Genomic DNA, 15,185 nt, shown 5'->3' with positions numbered 1-15,185 from the left:
TCGGGTGATGGGTGGGTCAAACATCTAACAAGTGTCCAACGTAGTCTTAACAATCTGCCAAGAAATTCTCTAAAGGGTTTCACTCCATATGAACTATTGTTCGGCACTAGAATGAAAATCCAGTATTTAGATTGTCAAACTTCAGTGGTGGAAGAAAAAACCTTTGATATCAAAGATTGTTTGGCTGTTTTACAGGTCTTGAATGAAACAAGAAAAAGTCTAAGTAACATAACGTCTAAGCCAACAACCACTGAAGAACCACCTGTCCCAGCAAGACCTTTCTGAATTCCGAAGATTGGGGATCTGATCAGAGAAAAGAGCAATGTGAAGAAGAAATTTGGGCCTTCTTACAGAAAAGCAGTACCTGTCTTAGCCATCAGCGGAACAAGATCAGTAGTACTACCGCCACTTGCTGGTAAAAAGGAGAACAGAGTTGTATCCATCGACCTGGTGAAACCACAATCATGTGGCCAATAATAAGTAGTAGGCCCAGTGGACTCCCAAGAAGTAGCTGAAGACCAAATCTTGCTACAATCCAAGAGGTTCAAACTGAGAGACTAATCACTTTCAATAAACTTTCAGTGAATAAAAAAGGACTATGCAACAAAGCCATGGAACTTGTGCCTCTTGAAACCCAAATTGCAACAGTTCATGAAGAAACACCAGTCTACAACGATGTAGCCTCGGACTATACAAATGTAACAAGAGAAAATGCAAAGATCAATGGAAATCCGGAAGCAATCCCACCAATTGACAGAACTGCATCTGGCTACTTTATCAACTTTGATGATTTTTCCGATGATCCAAGTGAACATGGAGACAAGCCAGCAACAAAAACTTTCAAAAAGAAAATTCCAGAGTTTTTTCATCAACTCAAAGAAAGATATCAGATTTCACTGTGGATTGAACTATGGATTGTGTTAGGTGTACTTATCCTACTACTTTGGCTCATCTTAGTTCTATGGTTGGGAAAATGTATTGATGGAAAATAGAGTACAATGGACGCAGCAAGTCAGAACATCAACTTGGTCCTGAAACCACACAGATCATCTCACATAGAGAAAAGAGAACTATCTTCAGTGAACATCACAGCAAAGCCTATACCTGGTAGTATAGCATGGGACAGAGCGGACTATGAAATCTATGGCCCGGTAGAGCTCTTGAAATATCCACAACAATTTAGGATTTCATTAAGTGACTTTGTGACACCACGTTCTTTCTCTGATGATTGGGACTTTGAAAATATTAATAATATGATGTCAGATTTAGAAATGTCGGCCACATTTACAGAACATGATTATTTACAGGGTTCATCGAATTATGAAGAAATGTATTGTTATAACCACTATGGTCATCATTATCTGCATAGGTCTGCGAATACTAGAAATGTTTTTACTTATAATCAATGGGAACATTGTCCAACTCCACCAATAGGCCGTTCAAAAACATTTTATGATAAATTCCCATACTTTTCAGGGTTTAATTTATCTGATACAGAAACATTTTATTTCAAAATGTTACATAAGACAGGAATGAAAAACATGCTGACAAATACTAAATTGATTTATTCAGAAAAATGTTATGATAAAATGTCTACATTTGGTTTTGAATTTTGGAAAAACAACATTGAAACTAAAACCATCTGGGGTACAAAAGAATGTCAGGTACAAGGTCTAGAAGCATTATTCAGAGCCTGCATGATCCCAGAACAAATAATGTTCCTGAATGACACAATTCAGCAAACATCTGTCTTGCTTTAGCCAAGATGAAAGATTTAAATAACCCGTCTGTACCAAAGCCTATGGCTGATAGAAACACCACTACAGATGAGGGGTTAGACGTGTCCTATATATTAAAACAAAACAGAACAACTCCTGATTGGAAAAAATGGTCGATCTGGCCCACAGACACAAATAACTGTCAAGATAGATTCCTGAACAAAATACAGGGGTTCAAACAGAATAGGCCAGACCCTAGATATTCCTAGAGACAACATCCAGGGATAGTTACAGCATATAGTGTAGTAAAACTGTGCCTTGACTGGCTACAGAAATCCACACTTCCTGAAATCAAGCAAGACTTAACTTTACTTAAAGAAGGTGCTGACTTGCGTGATTTCATAAAGGGACCTCGCAAACAGCGTCAAAAACATTTCATATACGCCGGTATATACGCAGCTTACAATGAAGCTTGGAAATTAAAACTAATTGAAACTGCATAAAAAATACGAGAAATTGATCGTATTGATTTGGAGTAATCACTTTCTGTAGTGGACAATGGGTTAACGACTCTGTCTTCCAGAATCTATTCACTGGACAGCATTGTATCATCTGCTATTGATATAATAGAGCAGGACATGCTAATGTTACAACATGGCCAGTCCCAATTACCTTCTATTGTACAGCTAGGCTGGACGTTGCAAAACCTGCGTTCAGGCTATGTGCCATGGTGTTTAATCAACACAACGTCATTATTTTCTATCTTTAACCTTACTGATAAACAAATCAGTTTGGCACAAAAAGGAGCAGACAATACGATACTGAGCATTGAAAAACTTGAGAGATTACCATTGATAATGTCAGAAAGACCTGTCATTGAATGGATAATACATGTCACCATTACAATCCAGATAACAACTTTTCAGTTTCAATACTGACAAAAACATATACCAGCAGGCCTGTATGAAAGGTTGGGTAAAGGATACATCAAATAGACCTGGAATTTACCTTACACACACAAATAGTACAGTGAAGGGAAAAAATAGGTATTTCTCAGTGGTAACAATTGTAAAAAATCACTAAGAAGTACACTCCTGTGTCAAGGTATTAACTTGCATGGGGCCTGTGAAGGTTCATCAAACAACCTTTCATGTCATCTGCAGGGCACCCTTACTACACAGATAGAGCCATTTTTCAGACAACTATCCAACGGTAGCTACGTTCTAATAAGTGACCACAGCTGCTGTGGCATGGTGCCAGGAAAACCCTATCTCGTAACTGTAACGTCCAGGGTCATTTGCTGTATGCAAGTATTGTATCCAAACAGCAATCCAGACATGGAGGCGGCAGTATGGCCTTATGTGAAAATCTCTTCTATTCGAATTGATACTTTAAGCAGAATGAAGTCTATTCTTTTACAGACAACTGTGCCTTTAACCTCGTTTAAAGAGACATATGACCTGCAAGTTGCAAGGACAGCGGCAGAGATACATACCCTATTATCGACAAATTGCCCGGTGCATTTCGTAGAAATGTTAAGTCAAATCTTAAACATGTAAGATACCATTGGCATCGCACATGTATTTAAGACAATTTTTTCGGGACTGCTAACACCCTTCGAAGCAGTTCTTGGCATCTTCCCGAATTTTGTGCATTCGCTCTTCGGTGGCATGCCTCTTAATTTAGGACTCATAGCAGGAATTTTATTCTTGTTCCTTCTACTCCGATATGGCAAGCCAAGTCACAGACAAAACTCTGGCAACGATGGAAGAAACGATCATAGCAATACGATACCGAGAACGTATCATTAAAGTCCTCGGATTTGCCCGGCTAAGAGATCTGAATACTACCTGGTTTCTTTCATTCAGACCAATTTGGCAAAATTACATCTTACCTGTGCTTCAATGTCTGCTATGCAGAGAAGAATGCATGTTGGACGTTTGTCTTACACTACCATCAGCAGTACCAATGGATATCGACGCTTTGCTATGTCCTGTAACGACTCATGCAACGTGTTGTCCCCAGCGGCTACCGATTCTGATGACGGCATTCGTTGAGACTTCACCATTACGATTAGGTGGCGGTGAGGTACGAGATGAAAGCGGCACCACACAGGTACAACCTTCTGTGAACATTGCTGATCCCGACATCGATGATGGCAATGCATCGCACATATGCACTATTTCCACCTTTTCGGAGTTGGCCCAACTTTCACTTACTGTTGTAGATGCATTTTTTGCCGGCCTATTAGAAGTAATGTTCTCCCCTAACAACGAGAATAATATTTGAAAAAGCGAGCTCACAGCGTTCCCTGAACTCTGAATTCGGCCTTCAGTTTTGATAAACTGAACTTTCATAAACAGCGAAACAATTTTTTTCTCCTCCCTTCCCGAGAGCGAAACTATTTTTCCCAAATTTCCAAAATATTTACCATTTTTTGGGCACATGGTACTCTGCTTAAAGTATAACTATTCATAGAGAACAGAACTTCTATTTTTAAAGACTCTAGAGACAATATTTTGAGTCAGCCTCTAGCACATGTGATGAAATGGTCTTGACTTTTTTCTGTATTCAGAGCCATTTCATAAATGTAATTTTTGCAATTCATTCAGCCAATAATTATATTTGCATTTCCTGAATGATAACTCTGCTTGAAAGCGTACAGTATAATACTCATTTTTTTGTGTATCTATACCATATCGAATGCATCCATTGTATTTTGGGGTGGGCTGTAAAACACATGCATACCTATATGTTTATATATTGCTTAGTATTTAGTAATGATGGATATTATACGTGGAGTGGGTGTTGTGAATGCATCTAGGACCCTAATTAAATATTCCAGATTTTGCCCTTATATGGTTATAATAAATCATGTCCTTATAAAGGCATAAGAATCATACCCATAATTAGTCATAGCTCACGCAGCCCAAATACGGCAAGGCTACTTCCTTAGATTCCTAGAGAGCACAACAAGTTCTTTCGACACACCAAACCTCTAGCAACCTGGGAATTCCCTGTGCCTTTGTTTTGATTTGTCATAGAACTCCTGCGAGCACTAAAAGAACGGCCCGTTCTTAGTGACATCTTTTATTGACGTCTTATGTCCAACCTTACATCAAACACGGCACCTTCCAGGTATAAATATACCAACACTTGCCTTAAGCAACATACGCTGTTGTGGAGCAGAGCGGCTATCTACTTATCCGAAGCCCAGCTGATGCGAGAGCTGAAGGAAGCCGTCCCTCCCTTTGACACACCGGGAAAGAAGCAGCCTTTTCTCACGCCGAGAAATCCAGCTCCGGTGTTTCCAGTCACCCTTGAGGGTTACTGGGCGATCGAGTCCTGAGAACGAGATACAAGACCTTTTTCATTCTATAACCAAGGTACAGAGCTGATTAAAACCTTAAATAGAATTCTTGATTCAGATTCTTGGGAAAAACCCAACATAACTTAAAACTGCAACTTACTTACTCCTTCCCACGTATTAGGCTTAGGTCAGGTACACCGGGGTAGGCGTATCTTAGAAGCACCAGTTGAGTTCGTTAGTCAATGTTTTTATGTATGTAAATATTTTATCCGTTTTAAAGTATCATATGGCTAAGAAACCATATCAATGCTTTTACAGTAATATTTAATAATACTTTTACTGTACGCACTTTACTTTATAATAAGTATTGCAATTGTGGCAATTAATTTCTCTTGCATGAGAAAGAAGACTGCTTAATAAGATCACACCTTTTATTGAAAACGCCTGTCTCTCTATTTCTCTGCACTCTGGTGGAACTAAGAATGCACTATTGACTGAGTGAAATAGTTGACTATTGTTTTCACACGACTCTGAAGATATACTCCTTATTCCGGGGGAGCAAAAGTTGTCATGTTATATGGTTGTCAGAAGCTAATCCCTTCTTGTCTGAATCAGGGAAGTTAACCCCTCCCTGTTCATTTGAGAACATTTCTAGTGACCTCTGAGCTAGCTGGCAAAACTAATTAAGTCTAACATAGTCAGTAGAGACCTAGATGACCTCAGTCCTACTTCTACACTGCTGTTTATTTTATTCCAAAGCGCAGAGCCTATTGGGAATATAGGAACTACACTACATATGTGTGTTTTAAAAATGTTTTGATGTGACATTGAAAGGCATATTTTAACTTGTGATATATCAATGTGGGATTGTGCAAGATCGATGAACTCCACATTGATTTCCTTTATGAAATAATTTCATTTTAATAAAAAAGAGTGTAAACAAAATTAACATTGACAGGTTAAATCTTGTTATTACATAGTGCCTTTGTGGTTCTACTTTCAACTGGGCGGGAAGCAGAAACAAGGTCCATTAGTGTGAATGTGATGATCTTATAAATATTGAGCAATAGAGATTGAGAGAGAGATAGCTCATCTGATAATCTGAGCGTTGTAGGTATTAAACTCAGGGAACAATTTTTGTTTACTGTTGATCTACTCAGTTCCTTTGTGGCTAATAGGATCACGCTCCTTCCTTTATACTATTCCATTTTTGGTGCACCTTCCACTCAAAAGTATTTTGCTTATTCTGGATGCCAGTGACGATCAACGGCGGCGAGTGCCGGAAGTAGATGAACAGGACAATTAATCTGATAAAATATGGATTGATGTGCTGAACCTATAGTCAGCTATTGAAAGTATAGTTTCATTTGTTTGTATACCCCATTTCTTGACAGTAGCTGATAACATAGAGATTACCTTTTTTAAATTTGCAATCCATTAGGCACTTAAGTTATTAGGGCCTCAGACCTGGTAATTCGTCCAACAGGACTGTCTCTAGAATGCTCTTATACTGTGTATCCCTGACAAGATACAGGCACTAACACCCATCTTGACAGTGGCCATCTTGGATGAATAGATACATTGTAGCTTCATCACACTGAGTGCATGTACACCTCTCTATTTCAGGGGCTTTTGCTACAGCCAATGCCTAATTTGCAAAATAGGTGCCAGGATTCTCATCAAGGGGACACTGCAGCTTTCCCCAAACATTGCCCCTGCCATGCTATCAATGATAATAACAACAGAAATACTATCATCACACTGCTACAAGTGTGACAGTGCAGACTGCTTCAGGCCCTTAAAGCTAAAAGAATGGTTTGGGCAGCAAGTAACATTCATTTGAAATGTATATTGAGTTAATAAGTAACTGTTGTTGTGATCATCTCAAAATATGTCAAATAGCGCCACCTTGTGGCAGGTAGCCACAGGCCCCAGTGCTGACAATTAAGTGCTGGTGCAAAGCATTGGCGCTGGCACTGGCTACCGGGCTTCCCCACAGGCAGCAAAAGGAGAATAGAGCAGGGTGAGCAGTAAGTTTACAGGCAACCAAATGTCTATTTCTTTATTTTGCTACTGAGAGGAGTCCACTTTGAATCATAATCTATTCAGTCTTACAGATCAATTTCAAGATGCATTTTAGATGCAAAACCCAAGTTTTGAAATCTATGAATAAATACCTAATGAAGAACACTTAAATGAACTCTACAAGCCCCATAATCCTGCCCAGAACGGGAAGCAGAATCGGAGACTTCTAAGCCGTTGTCACCTGGGACCATCGACCAAGTGAGGTAAGGTAAGGGACTCGACTGCAGCAGTAAGCTTATTGCTGCAGAGCGCGAGCCCAGTTCTCCCACAGAAGCGGCCTGGCGAGGCTGGGTGCAGCTTGTGGGGGATCTCCAGTGCTCCTGCTCAGGTTCCTGTTCCACCTTGAGGTATTCCCACCCCGCACACCAGCCCCTGCACATCTCAACGCTTCAGGTTACAGACCTGACAGTGGCCCCAACTCATTGCTCCTTGATTTTTACCTGTACCCAAGCCTCTTGTCCTACTTTTCCCTGCAGCTGCCTTGCAGTTGTCCACACGCTTTATTGCCTGCACCTGGGACCTGACCAAATATTGGGTATTTTGGACTGTTTTACTAGCGGTAACCACTTAAGCGTGAGCAGCAAGAAGGGGGTCAAACTCAGTACCCATTTGCCCTGGGATTGGGGAGTTAAGCTGCTTGGGGGCTCCAGCTGGTTGGAGGTGTCATCTTGCTTACCTGCAGCAAGAAGAGGGTACAGAGAGGCAGAAGCACAACAAAAGCACAACAGGAGCGCTTCCCTTAGCCTGCAGGGCCCTGGTTCAGAAGCAGAGGGGTAACAGAGGGGTCACGATTGGCTTGAACAAAGGCAATGGTGGCAAGTAGGAGCAGACAAGTACAAGTACACTGCATGCAAGAGCATCAAACCACAGGAAAACCAGAGACAATAAGGGAGACTGCCAGAGAACATATATAGCAATCAGCATAAGCTTAAAAGACAAAGATAAAGATTGTCAAGGATCAAAAACTAGAAGCAGCAAATTAGTGCCCCAAGGCGACCTTTGAAAAAACAAGACAACCAGTGCCCCAACCATGAGGTCATGCAATGTGAAAGTCCCTAGTACAAGGGGTAAAAAGCACAGAGGCAGCCAGAAGGGGTTGGCTCCTATCGGGGAGAGGAGCAACAAAAATGACAAAAGCGACAAGAGCAAAAACTGTCCTTGCTATTGCAACAGAGCTAACAACACCAACATCAAAATAGGGCCGACTGCAAAGTAAAGCATGAACCCAAGGAAGAAAGACACAGGGGAACTCATCCACATTGACGGAGGGACACAGATACCTGGACCGGGTGCCTACCAGCCAAAAATCAACACCAAATTTGCATTATTGAATGAATCAGGGAAGGTACTTTATTTCAGCAACAAGGAAGCACGGTGTCTGCAACTCCCCCTACAGCCACTATCCTCAAACCCCTGTTATGAGTCTTTGAGCACATGAGCAAGCGACCAATAAAAATGATAAAAAGCTCTGCAGAGCGATAAACGAGGGCCAGAAGAAAATAACAGAGCTAGGGGCGAATTACGCTGGGCCAGCAAAATGAGGAGAAACCTAATTAGTAACTTCAGCGGAAATTGTGATTAGTGGCGTGCCCCCTGCAAGCGATGAGGAATTCCAGAAGGAAGACTGTAAGAAATACCTGGGCTCGCCACTGAGACTCAACCTAGAGGAAGGCACAGGCGAAGACACTGATAGCAAAAAAAAAGGTGGAGACAGCACACCAACATATAGACCAGTGCTTAGACAACATGGTTACCAGGTACAGTATGATTTGGATAAACCCTGCTCAGAAATCAGCCCCAATCAGCAGTCACCACTCTCACAACAATTACACAGTTCGCCTGAAAGGGGTGCAATAGTACCAAGCCTGGAGCTGCCAATGTAGGCCGATAATACATTTCTCAATTATCAGACAGAGAAAAACCCCTAACAGTGCAAGGAGGAAACACAAGGTAGCAAATGTGACATATCTTATCTAGCAAATAAGGACTGAGAAGAGCTGGTAGCCTCTTACACACAAAAAAACATTGCAGGCACTGCAGCCAACCCCACTTGCCCAAGCTCCAAGGACAGAGGGACAATCTTAGACTCTCTAACATCAAACTGTTTCTGGGGAGCTCTCTAATGCACTTTGTAGCACTCAGTGACTGCCTTACAATATCAGTCAGTTAAGATGGATCTGCAGTTGATAGTACTCTACTCCTTAGCAAACTGTATCTAGAATCAATGACAAGGTGGCAGATCTAAATGCAGTGAAAAGATTTGGCCAGGCAGCCGCCTAAGAAGTTGCATCTGCACAAACAGACTGCATCTGTGCACCAATTCTGGACAAGATAGCCCCTCTCCTGACCATGCTAGATGGCCTAATAAAGGACCTAAGACAAAACCTTGGCCAAGAAACACAACTGTCGCCCGCTCCAAACAGAGCAAACAGGGAAAAGACGCATCCAAGCAGAACAACATGACAAAAATTAGACTGTCAGCCCCCTGGTACAACGACACCCTACCTCAATGCAGGAAGGACTGCAAACATCAGCAAAGAGCTTGGAGAAAGGACTTCAAGGCGGAAAATAAAAAGAACTACAAAGAGGCCTTAAAAGACTACCATAAATAGATACAGGCAGCTAAGAAGAGCTTTTTTGCTTCAAAAATTGAATGGGCAGGAAAAGAAAGCAGAGAAATTTTGAACATCGTTAAAAGATTCTCTTTACCGAAGGCGGAGAATAGGTTGAACTCCCTCTCTGATGAGTGGATTGGTAATCTAACAAATTTTTTCTATTCAAAAATTGTTACCATACAATCCGCTTTTGATGACAAAGCTGTGATAGAGGTGTCATCCCCTCTACAGATAGCCTCGAAGGGGCAGGTAGATAGGGTTTTCCTCTCTACCTTCCCGCCTATGCCGCTAACGACATCACTGGCAATAATGAAGTGCCTTAAATCTGGCTCGCTGGTGGACCCTTGCTCGGCCAAGTTTCTGGCATCCATGGCCGAAGTCTTGAATCCCACCGTAAAGTACGTGCTGAATACCTCGCTCTCCAAGGGTCATTTCCCAGCAGGCTGGAAGAGTGTGAAGATAATTCCTTTATTAAAAAAAAACACGATTGATCCCATGATCTTAACTAATTCTAGACCTATTTCTCCTCTGCTGTATTTTGCTGAGACAGTCGAGAAGTATGTTCATACTGTGATCAGAAATTTCGCTGAGGCAAACAATCTGTTTCACTCTAGCCAGTCAGGCTTTAGGTAGAATCTCAGCACAGAGACTGCATTGCTGGAGGTATCAGATTCCATCAAAGAGACTTTGGATGCAGGTGGCAAAGCTGTCCTAGTCTTGCTAGACCTCTTGGCGGGCTTCAACACAGTGCCCCACGGCCTCCTTTTGCAGAGGTTAAGGGATTGCGGCGGCTTTATGGGCATGGTGCTGAAGTAGCTCACCTCTAGCCCGGACTGCAGAAATCGGGATGTCTGGTCACCTCCTTTCTCGGCCAGTATACCATCCTTAAGCGTAGGGGTGCCACATGGCTCTATTCTAAGCCCTGTACTCTTCAACCTGTACATGGCCCCCCTGGCTACCCTGGTCGAAGACAATGAGGTGACAATATTATCATATGTCGATGACACTAAACTGGTGTTCACCTGTAGGAAAGGAGAGTAATATAATGGGTAGAAGATTAATAAATGCCTGAAAGAAACTTTTGCTTGGTCTAAATATAACCATGTGAAATGTAACTCGGATAAGGCTGAAATAATTTTCTGGATGTCTGGAAATAATGGTGGCCTCAAGATATGTCGACACCCCAGGCCGCAGTCAGGACTTTAAATAACCTGGGAGTAAAAATAGATGACACTCTTTCGATGGAACCCAAGGTTCAGGCAGAAACAGGGATCTGTTTTGGCCTCCTAAAAAATGTTGCACAGGTTTTTGTTTCTACTTCAGACCTCACACAGAAAAACTGTTATTCAGGCCCTCATTATGTCCAGATTCGACTACGCTAATGTCCTGTACTTGGGCCTTCTGGAGTTCCTATTAAACAGAATGCAGGTGGTGCAGAATGCGGCAGCCAGGGCTATCCTGAGTCTTGGGCCCAGAGACCGGACTTCCTACCATCTCTCATCATGGTTTCCTGTTCGCAGCAGAATTCGCTTTGAGTCACTGGTCCTGGCTTTTAAGGCTTTGCATGGCCTAGGAGCAAAGTACATCTGCAGAAGAGTCTCTGGTTGTATCCCGGCCAGATCTCTTAGATTCGCCCAACAACATCTTATGGTCGTTCCGAAGTATTGCAGGGTCCATAAAGGCGGCTTCTCTTTTCAAGTGCAAGTGGCCGGACTCTGGAATAAGCTGCTTCTTTCACTTAGGCAAACTACTAATCTGTTGACCTTCACGAAACAACTCACGGCCTGGTTGTTTCAACAAACAACCTAACTGTTTCTTACCTCTTTTTTTTCTTCCTTGTTTCTTTTTTCTCCCCTGTTTTTAGCTTTTAGTTTTTTGTCTCAGTGCCGGGACACTCTCTGAGTAGCTGTGCGCCCTATAAATTTATTTTAACATAACATAACACTGACAGTGGTAACATCACTGCTTGTGTACCAGAGTCGGAAGTCCACAGACCGCAGTACCAAAGACGGCAGAGTCGTGCAGCCACACAGAGACGGGAAGCCTGGGCAGTCTGCTGAGCTGTGGGAGGTTCTCCCAGAAGGGTCCAGAGTCTCATTCAGAGACACAGAGACCCGTAGTAGTTCTGTAGGTACCGTGGAGGGTAGTGAAGTCACAGAGTAGTGGCACTGTGCGAGGCTGTTGGAGGTTGCATCTGTTGCTCCTGCCATTGCTGCCTTCTACTCCCCTCCCACTCCCCCTCATTTGCCTATGCCTCCGCTCTCACCCATTACAACCCTTTGCTGTTTGAGGCAACCAGAAAAGCCCCTCGCCAGTGAATTCCCAGGGAGTAGCACCCCAAGGTAGAAACGAAAGAAGCGTAGCGGTGTGTGGCACAGGCTCCAGAAAGTTCGCAAGTGCCAGAGGAGAGGTAAGGCGAGGCCTGCGGTGTCTCTCCCTCGGGACAGAGGCGGCCAGCGCTAGGCCTGTGAGGCTTGCTCTGAGGAGAGAGCCTGCCCTCTGCCCATGTACATATCCACGTTCAAGCCCATCTTGTAGTCCCCATTTAACCCAGCCAGTATTCTCTGCAGTCTCAGTACTCAGCATGCCTTAAAGTCACCCAGAAATAGCAAGACAAAAGCAAGGCTGGCCTAACTGCTAATTTTATATCAGAAATTCAACCTCCCCTCAGCCAAGAGAATGCACTGGAGTTGAAGGCTGGCCACCTCAGAATGTCTGTCCTGAGACGGCGTTATAGAAGCAGGCCACCCAGTACTAGGAGTGGCTTGAGACTACACCTCTGAGAACTCACTCACACCTACAGATTTTTGCCAGATATGCCAATACATCCCTCAGTGCAGAGGGCCAATCTCCTTGTTTACTCTGCCACTTGACCACCCAGAAAAGCTAAAAGGCCTATAACAACAGAGCAGCAGCGCCAACATCCCTCGCTGAAGCACCATATTTCTAGCAAGACTTCATAACTAAGTAATTGAAGGGAAATAAGGGCACAAGCGCTGCTAATCCCTAGCAACATAATCTGTGTGAGAAGTCAGCAAGCATTTCTAATCTATACTACTATTATAAAGAGAGAACACACACCTTTGAGCCAGGTAAACTCAGGAACCACAGCGCCAATCCACACACCCGATAAATTGTAGAAATTGTCAGGGTGTGCAGATGTTGTACAAAACAAATGAAGGAGTATTACCCGATGAGTAGGATGAAGGCTTTCCAAACGTGGAATCAGTGTTCCTTGTTAAAAAAAACCCTCACTCACCACCTAGTGGTGACTTGCTTCATCATCTGGGTCCACCCAAGTGGCCTAGCGTCACCTGGGTGTGCTTCGACACCTGAGTTGCAGTGGAGCAGGTTGTGAAGTGTGGGTGCAAACAAAAAAGGTTAGAGTGTTAAAAATTGTCCTGGTTTTTACTTTATACAAGAGTTTAAATAAAAAGCAACTGGACAATGTTAAAATGAAGAAGTGAGATACTGGAATTTACACCAATTTACAGGAAGGCAGGCTCTGTAAACTTGCACGAGTAATCAAAAAGAAGACTGGGGTTGGCTGGCCACCACTTTGGCAGGTTCCTCGTCTGAATGATTTAATTACAAAAAGAAAGTACAATCAGTATGGTACGTGAAAATCAAGTTCAAACCTATAAGTGTACTGTCTGTAACGTGGTTGGCTTCGAAAACTTTTTTACTGACCCAGATGCAAAGTCCTTCTTATTGTCACATGATATTATATGCATCCAGGAATCATGGCACGAAGAAGAGACTCTGATTGAAGGCTACCAACTTTTCTTCACTCCAACCACTTGAAAATCTACCAAGGTATGCGCAATGGGCGGTTCGTCCACTTATCTATCCATTCATTGGTCCTTTGATGCCTCTCTTCACCTCAGCTGTAATCACAATTGCTTCAGCATCGTAATAAAAAAATGGGGCCAAGACTTTGCCGCAAACAGACTAATATTAATAAATGTTTATATACATCCAGCATCTCATGAAAAGATCCATAACATCAAAGCTTTGGAGTTTCTAATTGCAGATATCAAATTAATCTATCCTAATGATCATTTACTGCTGACCGGAGATTTTAATTCAAACGTAATGTTCAACCCGCACCGTAATCCCTCCTCAACTTTAGTTGACTTGCTGTGGCTAATAGACTCTCAGATCTATCCATCTCAAAGGTCTCATTCCTCAAAACAAGCTTTGCTGGCCACACTAGATGGCATCCATTTGCATGTGTTACAAGGACACCAATTGGATGACCAGCCAGCCCACTACACACAATATACACAAAATAGTCAGTCAATCCTGGACTACACATTTTGTCCATTCCATTGATAAACCCTATAAAAACCTTTGGAATTCTAACACGCTGCGAAAGTGATCACATGCCCCAGCGGCTGATCATAGACCATTGGATCCAAGCATTAGAGATGTAAATGTAAATGTACAGGAATTTATATAGCGCAAATCACCAAGCGGTTTCTAAGCTCTTGCTTAGGGACCCCGTCCTGGTATTCCCCTGTGAGATAACCCCGGCAGGGTATCCGCAAGGTGAAAGCCAGGCATCCCGCCGCGAAGGGCCATTGTGGAGATTAAGCAAGCTATTGCCCGGAGTCGAGTGTGAACCCGTGAATCGAGTAGGCACCGGAGCGAGAATTGTCGAGTCCATGGACATTTTAGGACTCAAGACCCCGCCGAGCCAGGAATTGAACCCTGGTCCCGGGCTGACCTCTGCTTCCAGGTCTGCCTCCTCTAACCAATGAGCCGCACTTCTCCAGAGATACTAGAGATTATTGGTTCAAGGAGTCAATATCAAACCTGGAAATGTTTCAAATGGTCTGTGGACATTGTCACAAAATATTCACTATGGAAAACTACACTCCATACTCAGATTCTTCTACGAGTCCATACACCTGAAGCATGGGAATCATGGGGCATATTATCAAGGGGGTTTATCTCTGCTTTGTTGGCTTTAAAAGCCAAGAAAGCTGAGATAAAATTACCTCCCTATTACCTAGCTGTGGCTAACACCAGTTAGCGACAGCTAGTAGGAGATAGCAACCATCTTGGGCCCCGCTTTGCATGTCAATGATATTTATCACTAATGACATGCAAAGTGGACTTGCCAAGATGTTAGCGACTGGAAACAGTCGCTAACATCGCTATCTCCTATTACCAACTTTTGGAGATATTCGCGCTAAGAGCAGTTCTTAGCCATGTTATCCAATGGTAGGTGGATAACATGGCTAAGAGCATTAGCTCGGTAATGCACGAATATCGCTGAATATCGCTGATTTTTCAGCGATATTCATGTATTTCGGCCTATTTTTATCTCTTAGGAGATAAACCTTGATAATAGCAAGGTTCCTAAGCAATAAAACTCGCCGCAGCTCGGCGATAACAATATCGCCGCTAAACCAACATAGCGATAATTATCGCTAGTTGTTGGTAATATGC

This window comes from Lissotriton vulgaris, chromosome 5 (assembly GCF_964263255.1).
Source record: "Lissotriton vulgaris chromosome 5, aLisVul1.2, whole genome shotgun sequence".
Taxonomy (NCBI): Eukaryota; Metazoa; Chordata; class Amphibia; order Caudata; family Salamandridae; genus Lissotriton; species Lissotriton vulgaris.
This window is presented reverse-complemented; position numbering follows the sequence as displayed.